General features: G+C 37.8%; 1 long non-coding RNA gene across 3 annotated transcripts in view; it reads right to left on the bottom strand.

Moving 5' to 3' along the window:
• LOC121078581 overlaps positions 1-19059 on the bottom strand; it is a 172852-nt gene that overhangs the window by 116617 nt on the left and 37176 nt on the right. Inside the window, exon 4 of one of the 3 annotated variants that reach the window (XR_005824648.1) lies at positions 5448-5464. The exons of 1 other annotated variant lie outside the window; for it this stretch is intronic. This is a non-coding gene — a long non-coding RNA (uncharacterized LOC121078581). Of the gene's footprint in view, positions 1-5447; positions 5465-11772; positions 12124-19059 lie in introns of those variants that run through there. One more of the 3 variants, XR_005824646.1, reaches the window with a different exon arrangement.

The following is a 19059-nucleotide window of genomic DNA, read 5'->3' as shown; positions in this document are numbered from 1 at the left end:
TTTTAGCCCATCAAGAGACCCCAAAATATTTACAATGGACTGAGGAAGTAGCCTCAGTGTTTTCCCCTTCCCCACTTTCACAGCCTCTGTGTCATATATGCTTCATGTCCTTTCAGGATTTAAAAGAAAAATGTAATGTTTTTTGGAAGTCCTAAGCAATCACAATTTGTAGTAAAACATCTGTTTATGATTCTCTGAAGTTATTTACAATATTTGTTAAAGTGATTAACACCAACATCAAATAATACAGAATCCTAACCAACAGAGCAGAAGCCTTACCCAAAAGGGTTCTTGGAGCCAGCTGCATGAAAACATGCTAAAAACAAACCATATCACAGAAGTACAAATAAAGTAAAAGAAAACGTCAACAGTTCCATTCAATCATGGTTCAGTTGTTCACCTCTGAGTCCACAGAAAAACCCACTGGAGGGTACGATTTTTTTATTTTTATTTTTTGAATAGAAAGAATTTTATCTTGTTACTAAAGGGTATCTCCAGTGGCCAGACGGCAACTGGTCCTTCTCCATATCTCATTAAGGAGACGAGGAGCTTTTCTCTGATGCTGTCTTCAGCACGGAGACTATGTTACCTTGTTGCAGGGGAGCACTTACAGCTTTAAGGGATTCACAAAATATGGACACTACTATTGAGAAAAGAATATGACTGGTTTCTACACACTTTTTTTTTTTTTTTTTTTTTTTTTTTACTATTGCTTAGACGAACTACACCACCGTGTGTTTTTTAACACTAGCAATTCTTACATGCCACCTTAAAGTCTGGTAAAACTTATGCCTGAAAATCTAAGTCAATGCAGCAAAATTTGTCCATGGAAATCCTTTTCAAAACACATTGAAGGCACAGGCTGAATACAGATTTATGTATACATAACCAGCCTCTAACATTTTTCCCTCTATACTTGCTCTTATAAGCCCAGCATGTTTTACTAGCTATCATTTAATTGTAAAGGGGCCGAAAAAAAATAAAATGATTTTGTTTTTCCATGTGAAGCTATATTTTCACAGCTAAGACAAACACAAAAAAATGTATAAAGTGTGAAATGTTTCTCTCTGACTATCAAAGGGAGACTACTTTCTAAATTGAGAAAAACAAAAACAAAAAACATTCGCATCTCTACTGCAGTCCAGATTCACACATTTTAAATTCCTCTCAAATGTTGTCTACAGTTACCTTTACCAAACAACAATAATCCTCATTAGGAAGCAAAGCCTAGCTTGTATTCTCTGAACCCGTAAAGATTCACTTGACAACACAACCCATGCATGGGTGAAGATCAATGCTCAGTAAAGGCTGATGTGCAGCTGAGTAATGGCTGAGTTCTGCTTTGGCCTGTAATGGTTGAGACCAACATTTCTTTCGGCGCAGAAGTTCATATTTCTGACACAAAAAAAACAGCAACCAAATCCTTGTTTGTGAAAATATAATTGCCTTAGGTAAAATCAAGTTACGTAATTAGAACTAGAAAGAAAAATTCTACCACACATGGTACATCTGTTGCCATGTGCATAAATTCTCTGTGACTTGCCAAAGTAATTTATCCACCCAGAACACACATCCAAGCTGGCCAATATCTAGTACTGAGCAGAAAGCAAATTTAAAGAAAGGCACATCATTTATCATTACAGACAGCTCAGCAATATTGTGAACAGGGAGCACAATTGCAGAGCAGGGGGAAGAGGGAGTGGGAGAATGAAGATTGGAAATGCTTGCTGAGCTCAGAGCCTGCTCTAACAGCAGCCTGACATTGGGATCTCAAGGGCTACTTCCTCTGAGAAAAGAGAGGAGTACAGAAAGCCATGTCTTAACCATTCAACCCTGTCCCAATACATATTGTGATTCAATGAATTGCTATTTTGTGATGGAAAAACTTGCTGCCAGAATTTTTTTGACCACCCTTGCATAACTTGAAGTAGAATTTAACATGAAGAATAAACAAACTCACTGCTCTACGGCAGCCTTATACTGAGGCTGAAACCTTCCAGAATTAACTTTACAAAAAGCCTATTTTCATCTGCTACACGTAAAATTCTACTCCTCCCTCTCTGCACTTAGGGGAGTTCTTGGCAAGGGTTTCAATGCAGTTATTCAGCACAAAAGACTGCTGAATTTTTTAACAGACTGCTCTGCTCTGTAGGCTACGAAATGCTAGGACAAAGCAAGGCAACATCATTAGTGGAAATTTCACTATTTGATGTCCCCCATTTTTATCCACAGATCAAGTTTAGATAAGAAAACGTACTGACATATGAGTACCAACCTCATCCTACAGATTCTCATCTTTCATTAAAATTAAGGAGGATTTTAGCTCCAAGCGTCACAGAAGAAGCTCTAAATCCATGCGCAGGCTGTAAACAGCGTCTTCGTGAGGTTTCAGGCTCTCCAGAGCTTATACACGAAATAATGTTCTGTTGCTCATGATGATGCATCAGTGGTGGTGCCCAGTGAGATACTTGGAGGCAAGGAGAATGTAACACAGCTCCAGGTAGAAGAGATGATAGCAGCTGCAGGGAGTAAATTTTACTGGAGGCAGATTTTAAACAAGTAGTTTGGGAGATGTCTATATCTTCAGCAGCTAGTTCAACTGAACTGCCTCCAGCACAGTCTTGGATGAAAGCACAATTGCAAGCTGCTGAACATAAGCTCCAATTAGTCTGTTTCTACTGCACATTACAGGTCTTACTTGAGTTTCTAAGTGAGCAGAGGCCCTTCTGCTGCTTCTCTCATTTTGGAGATGCCATGGCTACCCTTACTTCAGTAATATACCTTCTTTCTAAAATGAGACACTTTTACCTTTCCAGGCTGAGGAAATGAGAAGAAAATCTGCAATCATTTTAGCTGTGTACACAGTCAGTGATACAGCAAAGCATTTCCCTTTTCCTCCTGCACATATATGAAAGTGTGTTCTTAATTTCTGGAAGGTCCCTGATCTTCCTGTTCCAGTTTCTGAATCTCTCGTTTTTCTGCCACAGAGCTAAGCTCAAAAAAAGTCGTCTGGCTGCAAAAGAAAAACTAGGTTATTAAAATACGTTTTCTTTTCAGTCATGCTGGAAAAATTAAACATCTATACAGTAAATATTTTAGCTATCATGAGCTTTTGAAAGTTTGTTGGACCACTCTCAGGAATACAGAGCAAATGAAGGAACAGGGAAGAATTGTGGTGAGGAAAGAAATAATTATAATCCGTAGATATTCCAGCAGAGGTAGAATGAAGGACAGAGTTCTAACCAAATGTTTCAATAATAGGTAAAGCAAAAGGTAAAACAAAAAATAATAAAAAAAACTCCTTGTTGCTTATGAACCAAGAATCATATCTATCATTGCTAAAAATGAACATAAATAGACATTCATTCCCCATCTCAGTTTACCTGACATGCCAAAAATGCCAAATAGCCAACGTGGCATTAGCAAAAAAAAATACCAGAAGTGACTCTGCCTTCCACCAACACTTGCATCAAGCAGAGGAATAACTTACAACAAGCCCTTCTGATAGCATGCACCTTGATACTGAGAATTATCCATCTAAGTGAGTCGATAAAGATTAGAAGTTGGATGAGGAAAAAGAGTTAATAATGAATTGCAAAATATTTGGTATATTCATTTAGCAACTCATTTACGAGCTAATTGTGATTTTCCTGGAAGGTGCACATTGTTCATAAATATTTGCTATCTAAATGAGATGACAAAAGTTCAAACTGTAAGTCGTTTGTGAATTGTTACCTCTGAAAACAGACTGCTATTTTCCTCTCCAATACACAATATGTGACACATGTCATACGGTGACTGATCAGTGATGAGAAAACAGAGCAATTTGATAGAGAAAAGACCAATCAATGACAATTAATAAGGGAAAACAAAGGAAGCAACATGATTTTTGCTACCAATGATCATTTGCAATTAAATTTGCAACACATGCCAAGCGGTATATAACTCATTAAATATATTGTTTAAACTGGCTGAAATATTAAGCAGCACATTTTTTAATTCTTGTTTTCAAACTGCCTGAGCAATTTCAACATATTTTTTTTTTTTTTTTGTCTTTGGAAGCATGCGAGATGGAATTATAGTCTTTTGCTCATTTTTGTGAGTGGCTAGTAAACATTATATGTTTAGCAGTAGCGATCACTGAAACATAAGACCCACTTCTATCTCTATGAAAATACAACTGTAGGTATTCACTTTCCTCTTCCTTCCTTAGATGCCATCATCCTGCATCAAGTAGAATAGAACACTACTGGATACCTCTGATGAAACAGCCAAATTAATCCTAACCAGTTTTCTGTCTGTAGCTGGGGAAATTCCATGTTTAAGATAGGAAAGATTATTTGTACTGAAAATGTTTTACCCTTATTGAACAATAAGGGCATTTTATGGGTACTCATTTGGGTGGCAAGATCTACTCATTTGGGTAGTTGGGCCAGATAATCAGATTTTTAAAAAAACAAACAGTTCTTTTCATTGATGAGGCACCCACAGCTCCTCTGGGCAGCCAGAGCTGGGGCCTCACTACCCTCATCATGAAGAATTTCTTCCTTATATCTAATCTAAATGTGCCCTCTTTTAGTTTAAAGTCAGTACCCCTTGTCCTATCACTCTACCCCCTGACAGAGTCCCTCCCCAGCTTTCCTGTAGCCCCCTTTAGGAAGGCTGCTCTAAGGCCTCTGCGGAGCCTTTTCTTTTCCAGGCTGAACAGCCCAGCTCCCTCAGCCTCTCTTCACAGGCATGCAGAAAGTCTATTTTGCTTTTCTGTGGCTTTCACAGACAGTCAAAGATCAGCCTGGGTTTGCCTGAAATAGGACTTAAGTTTTCACACCACTGTCAATTTGTTAAAGAACACATTGAAAAGCTTGAACTGAAATAACGCCTGAAACTCAATAATTTGACACTATGTCTGGTCTGTGTTTTAAATAGTGTTCATAGTTCTACTTTGGACTCTTTCAGCCATATTTGCTATGTGACAAGTAACTAAATGACATGTTTTTAAAACATGAAGCATTGGCCATTTTCTTTTTCTAGTGCTGTCCTGTTAAACTACTTGAAACCAGTACAGATCGTGTTTGAAATTCCTATCACTGACTGTACTTCAGTTATCCAACATGTAATCCATATTCACGTAATACTTACATATGATTATAATGCTTATAGGGATAAGCTGGAAAACTGACAAAGGACCATAATTTTAGTGAAAGTGGTGGGGAGGGGGGCATGTAGCAAATACATTCACAATGTTTTCATTTCCCCTTTCTGATGTTCTCCTGACTCACCATCTGAGGTTCTTCTAAAATTATTTGGGCTCCTCACATCAGTCATAACATAAAGGAAAACAGTAACATTTTTAATTATTTTCTGTTTGATAGTAGGAAAAACATTTGTGAAAGGTGGACAGGTATGATGGGATAAGTTTGGCTGGTCACCTAGTGTCCACCAAGATGCTCTCTCTCTCACCCTCCTAAGCAAGAAAAGGGAGAAAAATAAGGGAGAAAATAAGATGAAAAGCCCCTGAGTCACATTAAGCACAGGGAGATCACTTACAATTACCACCATGGGCAAAAGCCACAGTAAAACAGTCAGAAACAAGTTTTGGCCAGTGGCACGTCTGTTTTGGTGCCAGCTGGAACTTGCTCAGTCTGACGTGGAGCAGCTTCTGGTCTCTTCTCACAGAAGCCACCCCTGCAGCTCCTCCACTACTAAAAGCTTGCCACATAAAACCAACACAAGATGCAAAGCATATGTGTATTATTATTATTTTTTATAGCTGATGTAGCAAGTAGAAGGTAGAAAACCTGCCAACTGGCTGAATGGTACTTGATCTAAAAAAATAAACGATGGTTCTTTCATGGTATATCGCATGCAACAAATCCTTATTGTCATCGTTTGCTTCTCCTTAGCACCACAACTTAGTTCCCAAATTGCTTCTGCTGATTCAGTTGTTTCTATGGATATGTTTCAAAATAGGTCTAAGTGATCCAGCTGTGGTATCTAAAAGCATACAACCCCCCCAACACATACACAGACACCTCCTCAAGTAAAAGGATCATTTCACAAAGTGAGTTAGTGTGTGGCCACATTAAACAACTATTCAAATGGTTGAATCTGCGCATTGTGATCACATCCGCTGTTAGGGTGGGTTTGAAAGACTCATATCCTAAGCCTGATTTACTGTTAAAGGAATCACACTATGGAACTGCAGGCTAAATCCATGTTAGCACTCATTATGGGCAGGTCTCTTCCAGAAACATCTGCTTCAGAATGCCATCCCCACCATCCCCTATTAAAGTTAACTCATTTATTATGTGCAAATCACAACAGGACTTGGCCTTTTGTTCCTTGTCAACAGTGCAACTTACATTGTACTATCCAAAAAGCCACTAGGAGCAAGTATCCTTTCCGTGTTATTAAAAGAGAACTAGTGCCAATCAACCTAGGACAGTGCAGAGGCTGAGCCCTACCTCAGAAAATTCTCAGATGCTGACACTCTTATAACAAAATTAATTACTACTCCATATCGTCTGATTGACAGAAACCCTAGGCCCTTTGACAATGGCATGTCAAAATACAATGGAACTTGGATGTAGAAGGCATACTGAAACTAGCATAATTCTGTAAGTATCCTCAAGCACCAACTGCAAAAAAAAAAAGCCTCTTCTTTTTGGGGGTGGAGTCACATTTTTATTTTCATTAAAGAACAGGTCATTCAATTCCATGTAAAATATATATGTACTAGTGAAACAAGTCATTAATCTATTCTAATGTAAAATACACAGATCTAATGTAATGAATATTTGAAATGAAGAGAGACTGAAGTTAAATTATTCCTACATAATCTACAGATGTTGTAGGCAGTCTGAAGCATATGTGTTTAGTTTAGTCATTTTATGAAATGCATAGCCATATATCAGCTTATCTGGGAAGTTAATTTTTTAGTCCTAGTGTATTTGAACACACTTTTTTCATTGGATAATCCTAAATGCAGATGCAGATATTTCTTTGTTCTTTATAAGCTAGAGAGAAATACAAGAAGCTATTCTGCAGGGGAGACTCAGACCCTTAACAAGAACAGCTTCTGCAAAATAATGTAGTCTAAAAGCTAGGCACTGAAAGAGGGACAGTAGGTTTAACATATTTTCAGAACAGATTCCTTCTATAAATTAGGATTGCTGCAGTTATCTGATCCAAACTTTTGGCAGATTTTTAGCAGACCAGATGTCCACAATAAAATGTTATTCAATGTATCTGTGAACAGTTTCTAATATGTAATTAACTCAGTTTCTGCAACCATCTCATGGTCAAGTGCCAAAGTGAGTGGTGTTCATTTCAATATAGTAGAAGGGGTTATAAGGATTCTTCATTCTGTGATAAATGTACTATTTAAAATCTTTCTTTATTCATTTTATAATAGTGCATAAAGAATATATTTGTCTCTAGTAAGTAGGCTGAAAACATAATAAAGTTACAATAAACTTGGGAATAAAATCAAGAATGCCTTCAGCTTTGAAAAGATGGAAGAGAAGAAAAAAAAGCAAGTTATCCAAAGGATGCTAAGCAATTGTTTTCCATATAAATTGTGTCAGATGATTTCACGTGGTTGCTGGATTTCCATGCGCACTGGTAATTTACATTGCTTGATTTTAATTTTGCTTTCTACGATCCCCTGACAGCTACAATAATACAGGCCAGTAGACCAATGCAGCCAACTGGTTTGTTACTTGTCTTAAGATATGAGAAAGCATCTTATATTGCATATACCCCAGATAAAACACTCCTCAGCATTAGAAAAGCTAGTTAGACCATAAACGATTCCCTCCACAGCCTCCAAAATATCAACAACCAGCCAATCTTTCCCAAAGTACAGGATCTAGAGCAAGAAGCAACAAGGCAGCTTTGATACTCAAGTAGAGAATAACGATTTACAGGTCCAACACTCTTCTAGAGATGGGTATTTATGGTTTTGGTTCTGAAAATCTCAGATGCAGTTACTGATGATAATGTTTGCCAGTGGCTTCTGCAATAGTAACATTCATGCAATAATACATCCCTACCAGGAAACAGTCCCAGCTCCCAAATCACTGCTTAATAAACCAAATATTTTCTTTGCTTTTTCATGTTAGATATTGTCTCTTTTTCTTAAATAATCAACAAGTTTCACCCAGCTGATGGGTCTTTTCAGTTTACTGTAATTTAATTCTTAAATAAGCACCTTGCTGACATCCTAAATTGTCTCCAGATTATTTTATTAATCTTACAAGAACATTAACCTAATCAGTTATGTATGGTATTTACTACTGTAAATCAGTAGTATGTTCTAACTTGTGAGAAAGCCCTTTCTCTCTGACTCCAAAGGAAATATAATTGACCCTGACACAGTTACGTGCTCCAGAGGGGAGAGAGTCTGTCACGTTAAATCATTTCTTGATCAAATCCAAAATGGCAAGTTAATTGTTTAATTAAGGGAACATGGCCCTTAGAAACTTCTGTGTTCTACATAATTTTATAATGGGACTACATAAATAAAATAAATAAGATATGATTGAATGGGGAGCAATTTCATAAGCAAAATCAGTGCTAAATATATGTGATATTGACCAAAAGCTATCAATGGCTAATCTCCAGTGGCAGAGCCCAACAAAACAAGCTGAGTTTGAGGTAAGCACTTCGGAATTCATATGAAAACCAATTGACACATTAGAACACAGTTGTACCTTGTTATGGTTCTCCCATCTTTAAGACAAAGAATAGACCACAAAAACAAAATTCTCTCTTACTTCTTGAAGTAATTCTGAAAAATGGGATTAGTGAAAAGCAAAGAAATTTCTAGGAAATTGTGTTACTGACACTGCAACCTTTAGTGTGCCTTTCACGGCTTAGTGGATTTTTGCCACCAAAATCCACATCTAGAGGTCACTTTTCACACTGAATAAAAGTTAATTTTTATAGAACAAAACTATCTGTCTGGAACTCAGAACTAGGTACTTAAACATGCACTGATTTATTTATCCATGGATGGGCCCCCACATGATACATCCCATTATTTATAAAGCAATGTGAAACACACTAATTCTTTTTGATATGTTATTCATTGAGTGCAGTGTACCTACACATCTCATTAGTAGAATTTCTTACAGCGTTATATGTTCTGAACAGTTTCCAAAAGTCTCTCTCCCAAAACTCTGCCACATTTTTTTCTTTCTTTACCTTAAACTATTATGATATTATCCAAACTCTAAACAAAATAATGTTCATCATTAATTTTGGAACCATCACAGATTAGAATTTTAACTTCAATATAGCAAAAATATTTATAGCATTCTGCCAGCATTATGCATTTCAGATTTCTAATGATACTAAGCATTTTGTAGCAAAAGTCAATGGGTTAAAGCCTTCCAGTGGTATTTCAACTTAGATTTGTCCAGTGCCTGTTTAAGGCCAGACTTACGTATTCATTGTCTATGAAATTTAGGTCAATTGATGTGTATTAAGCTGCATGAAGTCCTTAAGACTCCTAATTTTTAAAAGTTATCTGAGAAAGCCCATACAGCATATTAACAAATTAGGGAAGACAACAAGTCAGCCACAGACTTTTTTTTTTCCTCTGGGATACTAGTTTTTTGTTTTGTTTTAAACATATGTAAGCCATCTTTGCATCCAATATCATTATGATACCTAGGTGGTGTGTTTTTTATTTTATTTATCTTTTCCCATGGTTTCTGGAAGTTTCAGGTCACAGTGTCGTCAACTCAAACATACCTGGGGAAGAGGACAGATTTCTTTTTTTCTTGTGTGAGGACCATAGTTATTTTAGAAAAAGAAAAGGAGTCGCATGCAGGAGCTAATTATAAGCCCCAGAGAATAAGAGGAAGGCAGCTCTCAGTTCAGGAATAGCATCATGAGAACACAGAGCACTTATATTAGAATCTGGACTGCAATACTCACTCAAAAGACTTAAAGTTGTATACCAGGCCCCCTAAACAGGCCCCCTAATTTGTTTCAAATTGATGAGAATTCTAAAACAATATTTTTTTTTTCACTCTGACTTTTCCTTTCTTTTGGTAAAAAGCAATGTATGCTTTCCAGCTTCTCCCCATCTTGATCATGTGTGAGAAATTTGCTATTCTTTTGAAATAGTAACTTGGTTCCATGAAGAGAGAATTTGAAAAATACATGAAATATATCAAAATTCATGACAAAATAAAATGAACAAAAAATAAACAAATAAAATGTCCCTAACGTACAGTGGGCCAGATTAGGTAAGAAAATGTGGCAAGATTGCAGAGTGTACTATTGTACCAATACCAGCTCACACAGGATCAGAGGGAAAATAAATAATCCTGCCTGGATTAATCAGTGTTTAATCAAAATCTGACTTCTTCCCCTCATCAATTAAGAGATTTGCAGAAGAGAATAAAAGGTAATAAGGCTAAAAGTGATGAGTGAAAAAGAGGGTCACTTCAACAGAGACACATTTTTGTAAGTTGTCTTCTCTCTAGAATGAACAGAGAAGTGTAAAGAATCTACTTTCTCCAACCACACAGAGGAGCCGTGCTAAATCTCTGATTAGACACAGATTTTCTTTAAACTTTTATAGGAATGAGAAGGTCTCCACTAATGAGAGTTTAAGGGAATTTCTTAAATCTAAAGTGAAGGATATCAGGAGTTGAACATAACCTGAGGGTTTTCCTGTACATGTTCACTAATATTACAAAGAGCTTTCAGAAAATCCTCTGAAGATCCTGTTTCCTGCAGGAAGAAAAAGAATCAGGGCAGATAAGAGTTTGGGGAGCTGAAAAGGAAAAAAAAAAATAATGTTGCTATAAAGTTACCGTTACAGTCTGTTGTTAAAAAACTGGGAGTCTCCCAAATGCCATAAAATAATTCCTGTATCTAGGAAGCAATCTGAAAAGAAAAAAAGGAGATCAAAAAGTTCTCCCCTCACCTTTTCACAAAACCAGTTGTTCTAGCATACAAAAGCAGCACAACCTGAACAATACTGTAACTGGGAAAATAACTGAGCTCATTAATGGCACTTGTGGAAACATAGCGCTAAACCTTCCACAAACAGAAGCTGAACCCAGGACTTTCCCAATTACACCTGAGGAAGTACAAGAGGACATTTTACCCTTCCAGGGATGCCAGTCAGCATGCTGCCCTGCTGCAGTGATGAGTAACAGTCCCCATTCACATCCAGACACATACGAGCCATTTGACATCATTCTCTAGCATATTTAAATGGATAGCTTCCACATGACCGTGCTTTTTTTTGAGAGAGAGACATAACTAAACACTACAGACTTGCACTGTGCTCTCCCTCTTCACAATGAGCAGGGGCAGACAGTTGCTCCTCCTGTAATTCCCCTGGTATAGCGATAATTGTAGCTTCTCCCCTGGGATTTGTCAGGATGTGAAAAAGTTTTTAAGCTGCACCTACTCCATGGCCTAGTGTCTGTTTAAAAAAAAAAAAAAGCCCCAAAACAAAAAGCTCCAACAACTATGCCAAATCCACCTGCCTTTATTATGTTCAATGGAAGCACTGTTGTTTTCAACAACATTGGAGAGGGAGATTTAACCTCTGTGTAAATGGAGAGCAGTTGAGTGCAATAAAAGCTTGTGTCAGGTAAGAGAGGCTGATCAATGCTGACAGGGGTAGGAATGGAGAAATCAGAATACTTGCTCCTGAGCATGAAGTGTCAGACTCATGGAGACCTTTATAAAGCTCTTCTCTGTCTCTGTTTTGTTACAGAAAGCTCCTTTAATGCTGGAAGATCTGCAAGGGATGGGAGCTGCCCTTCCAAATCTTGAAGAAGGAAGTAGCTTGCCCTTCCAAAACAAGGTGAGTGGAATAGAAAGTCCAGCTGTGACAAGTTGCCATAGTGAAGGGAACAAAAAGAGCAGCACTGAAGTTTTCCTTGGAAGACCGGGCATTTCACACAGTAGTCCTTCAGCTCATGGGGCCCATGGAAAGCTACAGGGCCCAGCCTATGGCAAGCCCCAGTATGACCTGTATGAGGTCTGTGAGGCACCTGTGATAGGTGGGAGCAGCCCTGGGGCGGTCCACAGGAGAACAAGTCACAGACAGAGAAAACAGATGCAAGAAATCCTCACAGAGATGGTAAACTGGAATAAAGAGAAAATGACAGACAGGTGAAGAGCTATCAAAACCAGGGCTTGTGAAAGACTTAAAAAGATGCTGTGACCAGTAAGTCCTGATTACATCATATATTGTCCCAAAAAAAACATGTTTAAGTTCAGTGCAGGATGTTTAGACTCAAAAGAAAGAAGGTTACAACTGGAATGGAAAAAAAAAAAGATGGGAAATTGTGTGGAGTTGGGGTGGGAAGGAGGTAGGAAATTGAAAAAGTTTGGATGCTAGAGAAAGTAAAGAAATTAATACACACATTTTTAAACACTGTCTGAGAGAAATCCTGGGACAAGATTAAGAAGGATGTGCCTTTAGAAATTATAGTGAAGAGGTCACAAAGAGAAACTGCTGGAGCATCCTGGATGTATAACAGAAACCTACAGCACATTGTAGCAGTAGAGCAAGTGGTGGATCTGCAACTGAAGTTATCTCAAGAGTGTTCTCTGAAGCTAGGGCCTATACTTGCACTTTTCATTCATTTAGCCTCAGCTGACTGTATGTTGCTGCTATCTAATTTTAAATCACACCACACTTGTCTTAGACATCTCTCTAAATGCAAGTGGCACAGAACCATCTTTCAACCTCATCACGCATTCATTTCTTCAACAACCAATGTTTATTTTCATACACATTTGAGGGTAAAAATTCAAAAGAGATTTTTATCATTTCACATGCATAAGAGAAAAATGAAACCAAATTTGTAAGTGTGATACTTTCACCTGAAACATGGAAATATTTCCTCCTAATATCCCACTCTGTCTTCCTTCCAGTCTGTTATTCACGGCTTCCATTACAAAAGCCCAGAAGCAGCTTGCTAAGCATGAGTCTGCCTGTATTTGTTGGCAGTGGCATCACCATAGGCTACAGAACCAATCTCCTTGCTGTTATTCCCATGGAGGGGCACACAAAAATTTTGTACATTGGACTGTACAAGATTTCCAGTTTGAATCATCTCTCATATATTCAGCGTTTAGTGGAGTACTATATTATTTTATGCAGAAAATAAAATCTGAAAGTGGGAGAATAGGGACTATTGAACTGGTGACCTGTATGCATCAATCTGAGGTTCAAAAGGTTAGGAAGCTTTCACACGTCAGTGATTTACCTGAGTTTAATATTTGATAATAATCCTGTCTGCAGTGTTTCCCTTTTGTACGTATTTTACACTCTAGTTTCTCTTTAGTTCAAAGCTCAAACTCATTTCTGAAGTGAAACAGAGAAACGTGGCTCTTTAGAACCAAACAGAAACTCAGTACTAGAGCTCCTTAGCATCTGCTGTACAGTTATAGTGGTTCTGAATATTTTTTCATGTTTTTGGTTTCTTCTTAAAAAGAATTCACTTTTCTTGTCACAAAATATAGGAATAAAATTTTGTTCAGTATTCTAATAGCAGCACAAGTGTCCTAGATAAAAACATAAAATACATGGAATAATAGTAGTAGCTAGGGGGATTGCATTTATGGACTATTTGTTATTACGTTATCTGAATTGCAGGAAGCAACTGAAGTGAATATTTGTACTTGTGCAATGTTATTTGCTTTGTATATAGCAGCTCTCGTAATGCCAGCATTTGTGCAGTCTCTGTATTTTACATGGCTTCCCAAGAGGAGAAGCAGTAGTGAAACCAATAAAGCTGGCAATAAACCGGTATTAATAATGTATGCGGAGCCATAGATGTCTATTTATATGACACAGTATTAAAGTGTAAATGCATTGCCTTTTTTTCTTTAAGATGAGCACAAATGACCAGAACAATGTTCTTAGTTTTTTTTTCCAGTGAGAATGACATCCTGATAGTGCTACATGCTAAGGAACTTTCAAAACAATACAAACACACACGCACGATGCTGATATTCATAAAACTAAATTCCACCCAACAACATTTTTAAAAACAACATGAGAATTTATTTCTTCATTTTATTATTGTTCATCTAGTGATGATGTTTGCTCTGAGCAGCAAACAGCAAGATTGACACACCCTCATTTGAAACTGCAGCACAGATACAAAGCCATGCATGGACGTCGGCAAAAGATCATTTGAGTTCCTCAGTAACAAAAATTAGCACATGCTATTTTTTAGGCTCCTGTTCACACAACCTGATCACCTGTTAGAGTGCTTTTAGGTCACTAGAGTGGATTAGTGCAATACATTATATTCATAGTTTATCTATCAAGACAGTATGTGACTTGCAAGTAAATGAGAAGGAGGGAGTGTTGCCATTATCAGGGGACGTGGAATTTCACTTCAGGATTTAAAATTTCATCTTCCTGAGAGCATCTTTGGCATGCCTATTTGGTTAACATCTGAAATATTATTACTAACAGAGGTAATAAGTATTTTGATTGCAAAGAGTAGTTATCATTGTTACCATTTATTATTTAAACCAAGGAGATCCCAAATCTATGAGAAAGCTTCTGAATTTTTGGACTCAAAGACACATACACACAAAAGAAAAGAACAAGCAAAACTTTCTTCTTTTCCTCTCTATTGACAAGACTATGAAGCAGTCACCTCATTTTCTGAAGTTTTGGTGTATTTCAAGAGACCAATATTTCTGTTTGAAATTTATATCCTACTGTGATATTAGGCAGTTGATCACTCTTTACCATTTTTATGCAGATGACAATTAGGGACCCAGATCAGCAGTGTAAAAATCAAATTAAACTAATTTTATGACTATAGTTACCCACATGCTTGGAATTCCCAACGTTGTTCTGACACTACTCCGTGTTCTCTCAGCTTGGAGTAGATAGGCTCCAAACTGATCTTGTCCATGTCCTCAGAGTGCAGCACTAAAAACTAATTTTTCATTATGACTAATATAAAGTAGTATTTTGCCAGTTATTCCACACTGTATTCTAAATGTGCACTGGGGAATGGTAAGATAGAAAAAAAAAAAAGGTTCTACCATTTTGATTCATGCCCTAGCATACATCTACTTTCTCAAGAAAATATAAACCAGTTCCAGTGACATTCTGAATCAAAGACCTCTGCTGGCTCTGACCAAAAAGAAGGGTGTGTTTTGCTGTACTGAGAGCTGTTTAGTGCTTGGGATGGGCTTTGAACTGCACCAAAACAAAGACTGAAAACAAAAGCTTTGCACTATAATTGGTTTGTGGCTTTATACTCTCCCGTAGTCATCTTGTCTTCTATCATCTCTCCTGTTTCCTATCACAGAATCAATTCTCAACCTCAAGTCTTCTCTTGTCATTTTATATTGCAGATTAAGACAAGCAACGTGTACTCATCTCTAAAAGAAAATCTTATGCCTGTTTTGACTTATATAAGTAATGGCCACATCTGTATATAGGAGTAGCTCAGTGTTATGTGAACAGTTTTTCTTTTGTGCTAGATGTAATAGCTTTCTAAGTAAGGACATCAGATGTGATATATAGTCAGCTAATTTCACTGGTGAAATAAATTTGATGAATAACATGTTTTCTTTCCACAGACCTTAGGAGTGTTTGTTTATTCCACCAACTCTATGCAAAAGTTAGAATTGCTCTATTCATACTATCCTCCAAATTTTAGCATGTAATGGACATCCCCCTTCCATCCTTGCTGTGAAGCAGAAGAAATGACAACTCTCCCTACACCCTCTCCATGATTTTGCTATGCAGTATAAATTTGAGAGTTTAGAGGGGAGAAGCTTTACCTGCTGCTGTCAAACAGGAGAACTGGGGAGCGTGCAGGTACAAAGAAAATACAGGAATTCAAAGTGACTGTGATTTAAAACATATTCTTCTTCCAAAAAGAAAGATCTGGCTTGTTCTTTGGGAATGACAGAGTGTGAGTTTCTTATTTTTTGCAGAAAGAACTACACACATCAAGGGAGAGCAATACCCACTTGAGAATTCTTGTATAGATATATCTTTGAAGAAGGAGCTTCCGGCATACATTCTAAAATTACCAGGGGATGGACAGGTAGTCTTTCACAGGAAGAGGAAAAAGGAGTTATAAGCAGAAAAAAAACATGTAGTTTGGAGAACAAAAAAAAAAAAAAAAAATCAAGACAAGAACACCACCACCACAAACCAAAGAACAACAAGACAATAGAGCCTGTCCACATTTTTAAAAAGCTTCAATCTACTCAATTCTTATTGGCAAGATTGCTGAAAATGTTTGTACCTCCCTGCAGAAAGATGAACCCCTGAAGAATTAGATGTTCATGTTGGATAGAGACAAGTTTTCAGCCTCTCTAGGGCTTAGCACTCTGACACGCAAAGTAAGGCTGGATAGTTTCTCAGTCCTACAACCACAAGAATACTTCAATTTATCAAAACACTTATGTCTAGAAAAAGCAAGTAAAACATAGTGGATTTCAGCAATATCAGGACTAAAGCATGTGCTAATAGTTATAACTGAATCAGGATCCAACTTCAGACTTAAAATGCTTTGCTATTTCTCCCACCCTGAGTGACATGATATAATTTGAACCTTATGACTTTCACTAATATAGAAGAGAATAAATAACTGTGAAAAGGTGATGTCTACATAAGAAATGCATTAGAAATTTGAAATAAAGCTCTAAATAAATATAAAAGAAGCTTCAACAGAAAAATAAAATCTACGCTGTTTGACCTATAGGATAAACAATCAAGCAAGACCCTGAGGCTTCTCCCAGCTCTTGCTGTGTCTTTTTGAACAAATCACGTCATTTCTCTTGGCTTTTACTTCCCCCCTAAACTTTGTTGGTCTTGTTTAGTTGGCCTGTAAAGATCTTCAGGTCAGGGCTTGTTTCTTAATATACCAAGCACAATCTCTATTGGCTCTTCTGGGCAGCCTGGTACAAATTCATGAATACCTGCAGTATTGTTGAAAACTAACAAATAATAAATAGATGTATCTTTACTTCTTAGGAGCATAATGCCTATATGGGTTCAGACCAAAGCCCAGTGTAGAGTTCAAGTGATCTGTCCCACTGCCAAAAGCAATTGTCCAGGAGATGGCATAAGCATAGGGCATGTATGCAGTACTATTTCTGTAAGTGCTCTCTTCCCAACCCAGCTTTGTGGCTCATTGACTTTTCAAGCCAGCAGCAGTGATACCAGTGTCTTTGTTTAGATGTTATACTGCCAGCTAAAGATTCCAGGTAAGGAGGGCCTCCTGCAGGAATTTACGTCACTAGAATCATAGAATCATAAGGGTTGGAAAAGACCTCCAAGATCATCTGGTCCAACCATCACCCTACTGCCAATGTCACCCACTAAACCATGTCCCTAAGCACCATGTCCAACCTTTCCTTAACGCTCCCAAGGACACTGACTCCACCCCTTCCCTGGGCAACCCGTTCCAATGCCTGACTGCTCTTTCTGAGAAGAAATGTCTCCTAATTTCAAACCTAAATCTCCCCTGGCACAACTTGAGGCCATTCCCTCTAGTCTAGCTGATTATCTGTGAGAAGAGGCTGACCCCCAGCTCCCCACACCTCCCTTTCAGGTAGTTGCAGAGAGCAATAAGGTCTCCCCTGAGCCTTCTCTCCTCCAGACTAAACAAGCCTAGTTCCCTCAGCCACTCCTCACAGGACTTGTGTTCCAGGCCCTTCACCAGCTTCATAGCCCTTCTCTGGACATGCTCCAGGGCCTTGATGTCCTTCTTGTACTGAGGGGCCCAAAACTGAACACAATACTCAAGGTACAGCCTCACCAGAGCAGAATATAAGGGGATGATCACCTCCCTGGTCCTGCTGGCTACACTATGCCTGATACAAGCTAGTGCAAGAGACGAGTTAACTAATGAACACTTAATATTTTACAGTGCTGCAGACAACTGCAGTTTATTTACTGAGGAAATCATACAATGACTAATAAATATACACACTGAATGCTTTTACCTATGGGGAGAAATATTTTTCCAGGATCTGGGAGTGGTATGGAATTGCTACCAGAACTCTTAAACCCATGAGAGGATATTATATATTGCTTTTCTATTAGGAGCTCCGTTGTCAGTGCTGGTGACTTCCTGGTAAACCAGACTTGTATGTAAACTGCTTTCCTGTTACTTTATGTCCTCCCTATAATCCTTTCATTCCAAATAAATAGGATTTTTCTTTATGGAAGGTGGTTAACCTTTTGCTGAACTAAAAATCAGACATGCAGTTAATTACCAGAATCTGCAATCTAAACATTTTATATAGAGAAAATTGAAGCACAAAGAAATGAGTTTGGCCAAAACAGAAAATCTAATCAGACTTTGGCAGAGTTCAAAACAACATTAAATCTCTTACTGTAATTGCAAAACGTATTCCAGCAAAAACTGATCATCAAACAGCAAAAGGAAATAGAAAAGGTATTAAGAAGTATATATACAGTACAGCGCTTGGGATGCTGTATTTTAAGACATCATCAAGCCATTAACACACCTCACAAAAAAAAAAAAATTGGCAGTCTATTAAGTCAAAGGTATGGCAGATATAGAAAAAAACAACTCTTAGTCGCTTTGGAAAGGGGGACATGAACTTGTCTGAGAAATGTGCACAGTATGTATTATATGAATAATAAAAGTGCTGCTATCAGAGTGCATTGCTAAACACTGTGCATGAAGGAACTCCTGTCCTCCCAAACATCAGAAGGATGATCAGAAACATTCTCCTCTGCACTTCCATCATTTCTTTTGGGTATTGACTACCTCATCAAGACCAATAAAATGATGACCAGACTCCATGCCAGTTGTGTTTATATGAGCATGTTTTGGCATCAAGCGGATTGTACCCCAAAAGATCAGGCAGATGCCTGGTTAATCATTCTCAATGTACAAGAGCAAACATTTATGTGCATATCCAACCTAGGCACTCAATTTGGTTAAGCCTCTGCCAGCACACAGAACTGATTTGGATATAGATCATCCAGACATCATAATGCTGTTTCTTCACTTGGAGACACTGCACTATTACCAAGAAAACACTGAAATT

This window comes from Cygnus olor, chromosome 15, assembly GCF_009769625.2.
Source record: "Cygnus olor isolate bCygOlo1 chromosome 15, bCygOlo1.pri.v2, whole genome shotgun sequence".
Classification (NCBI taxonomy): domain Eukaryota; kingdom Metazoa; phylum Chordata; class Aves; order Anseriformes; family Anatidae; genus Cygnus; species Cygnus olor.
The sequence above is the reverse complement of the archived record's forward strand: the minus strand, read 5'-3'. Positions and strand labels throughout refer to the sequence as shown.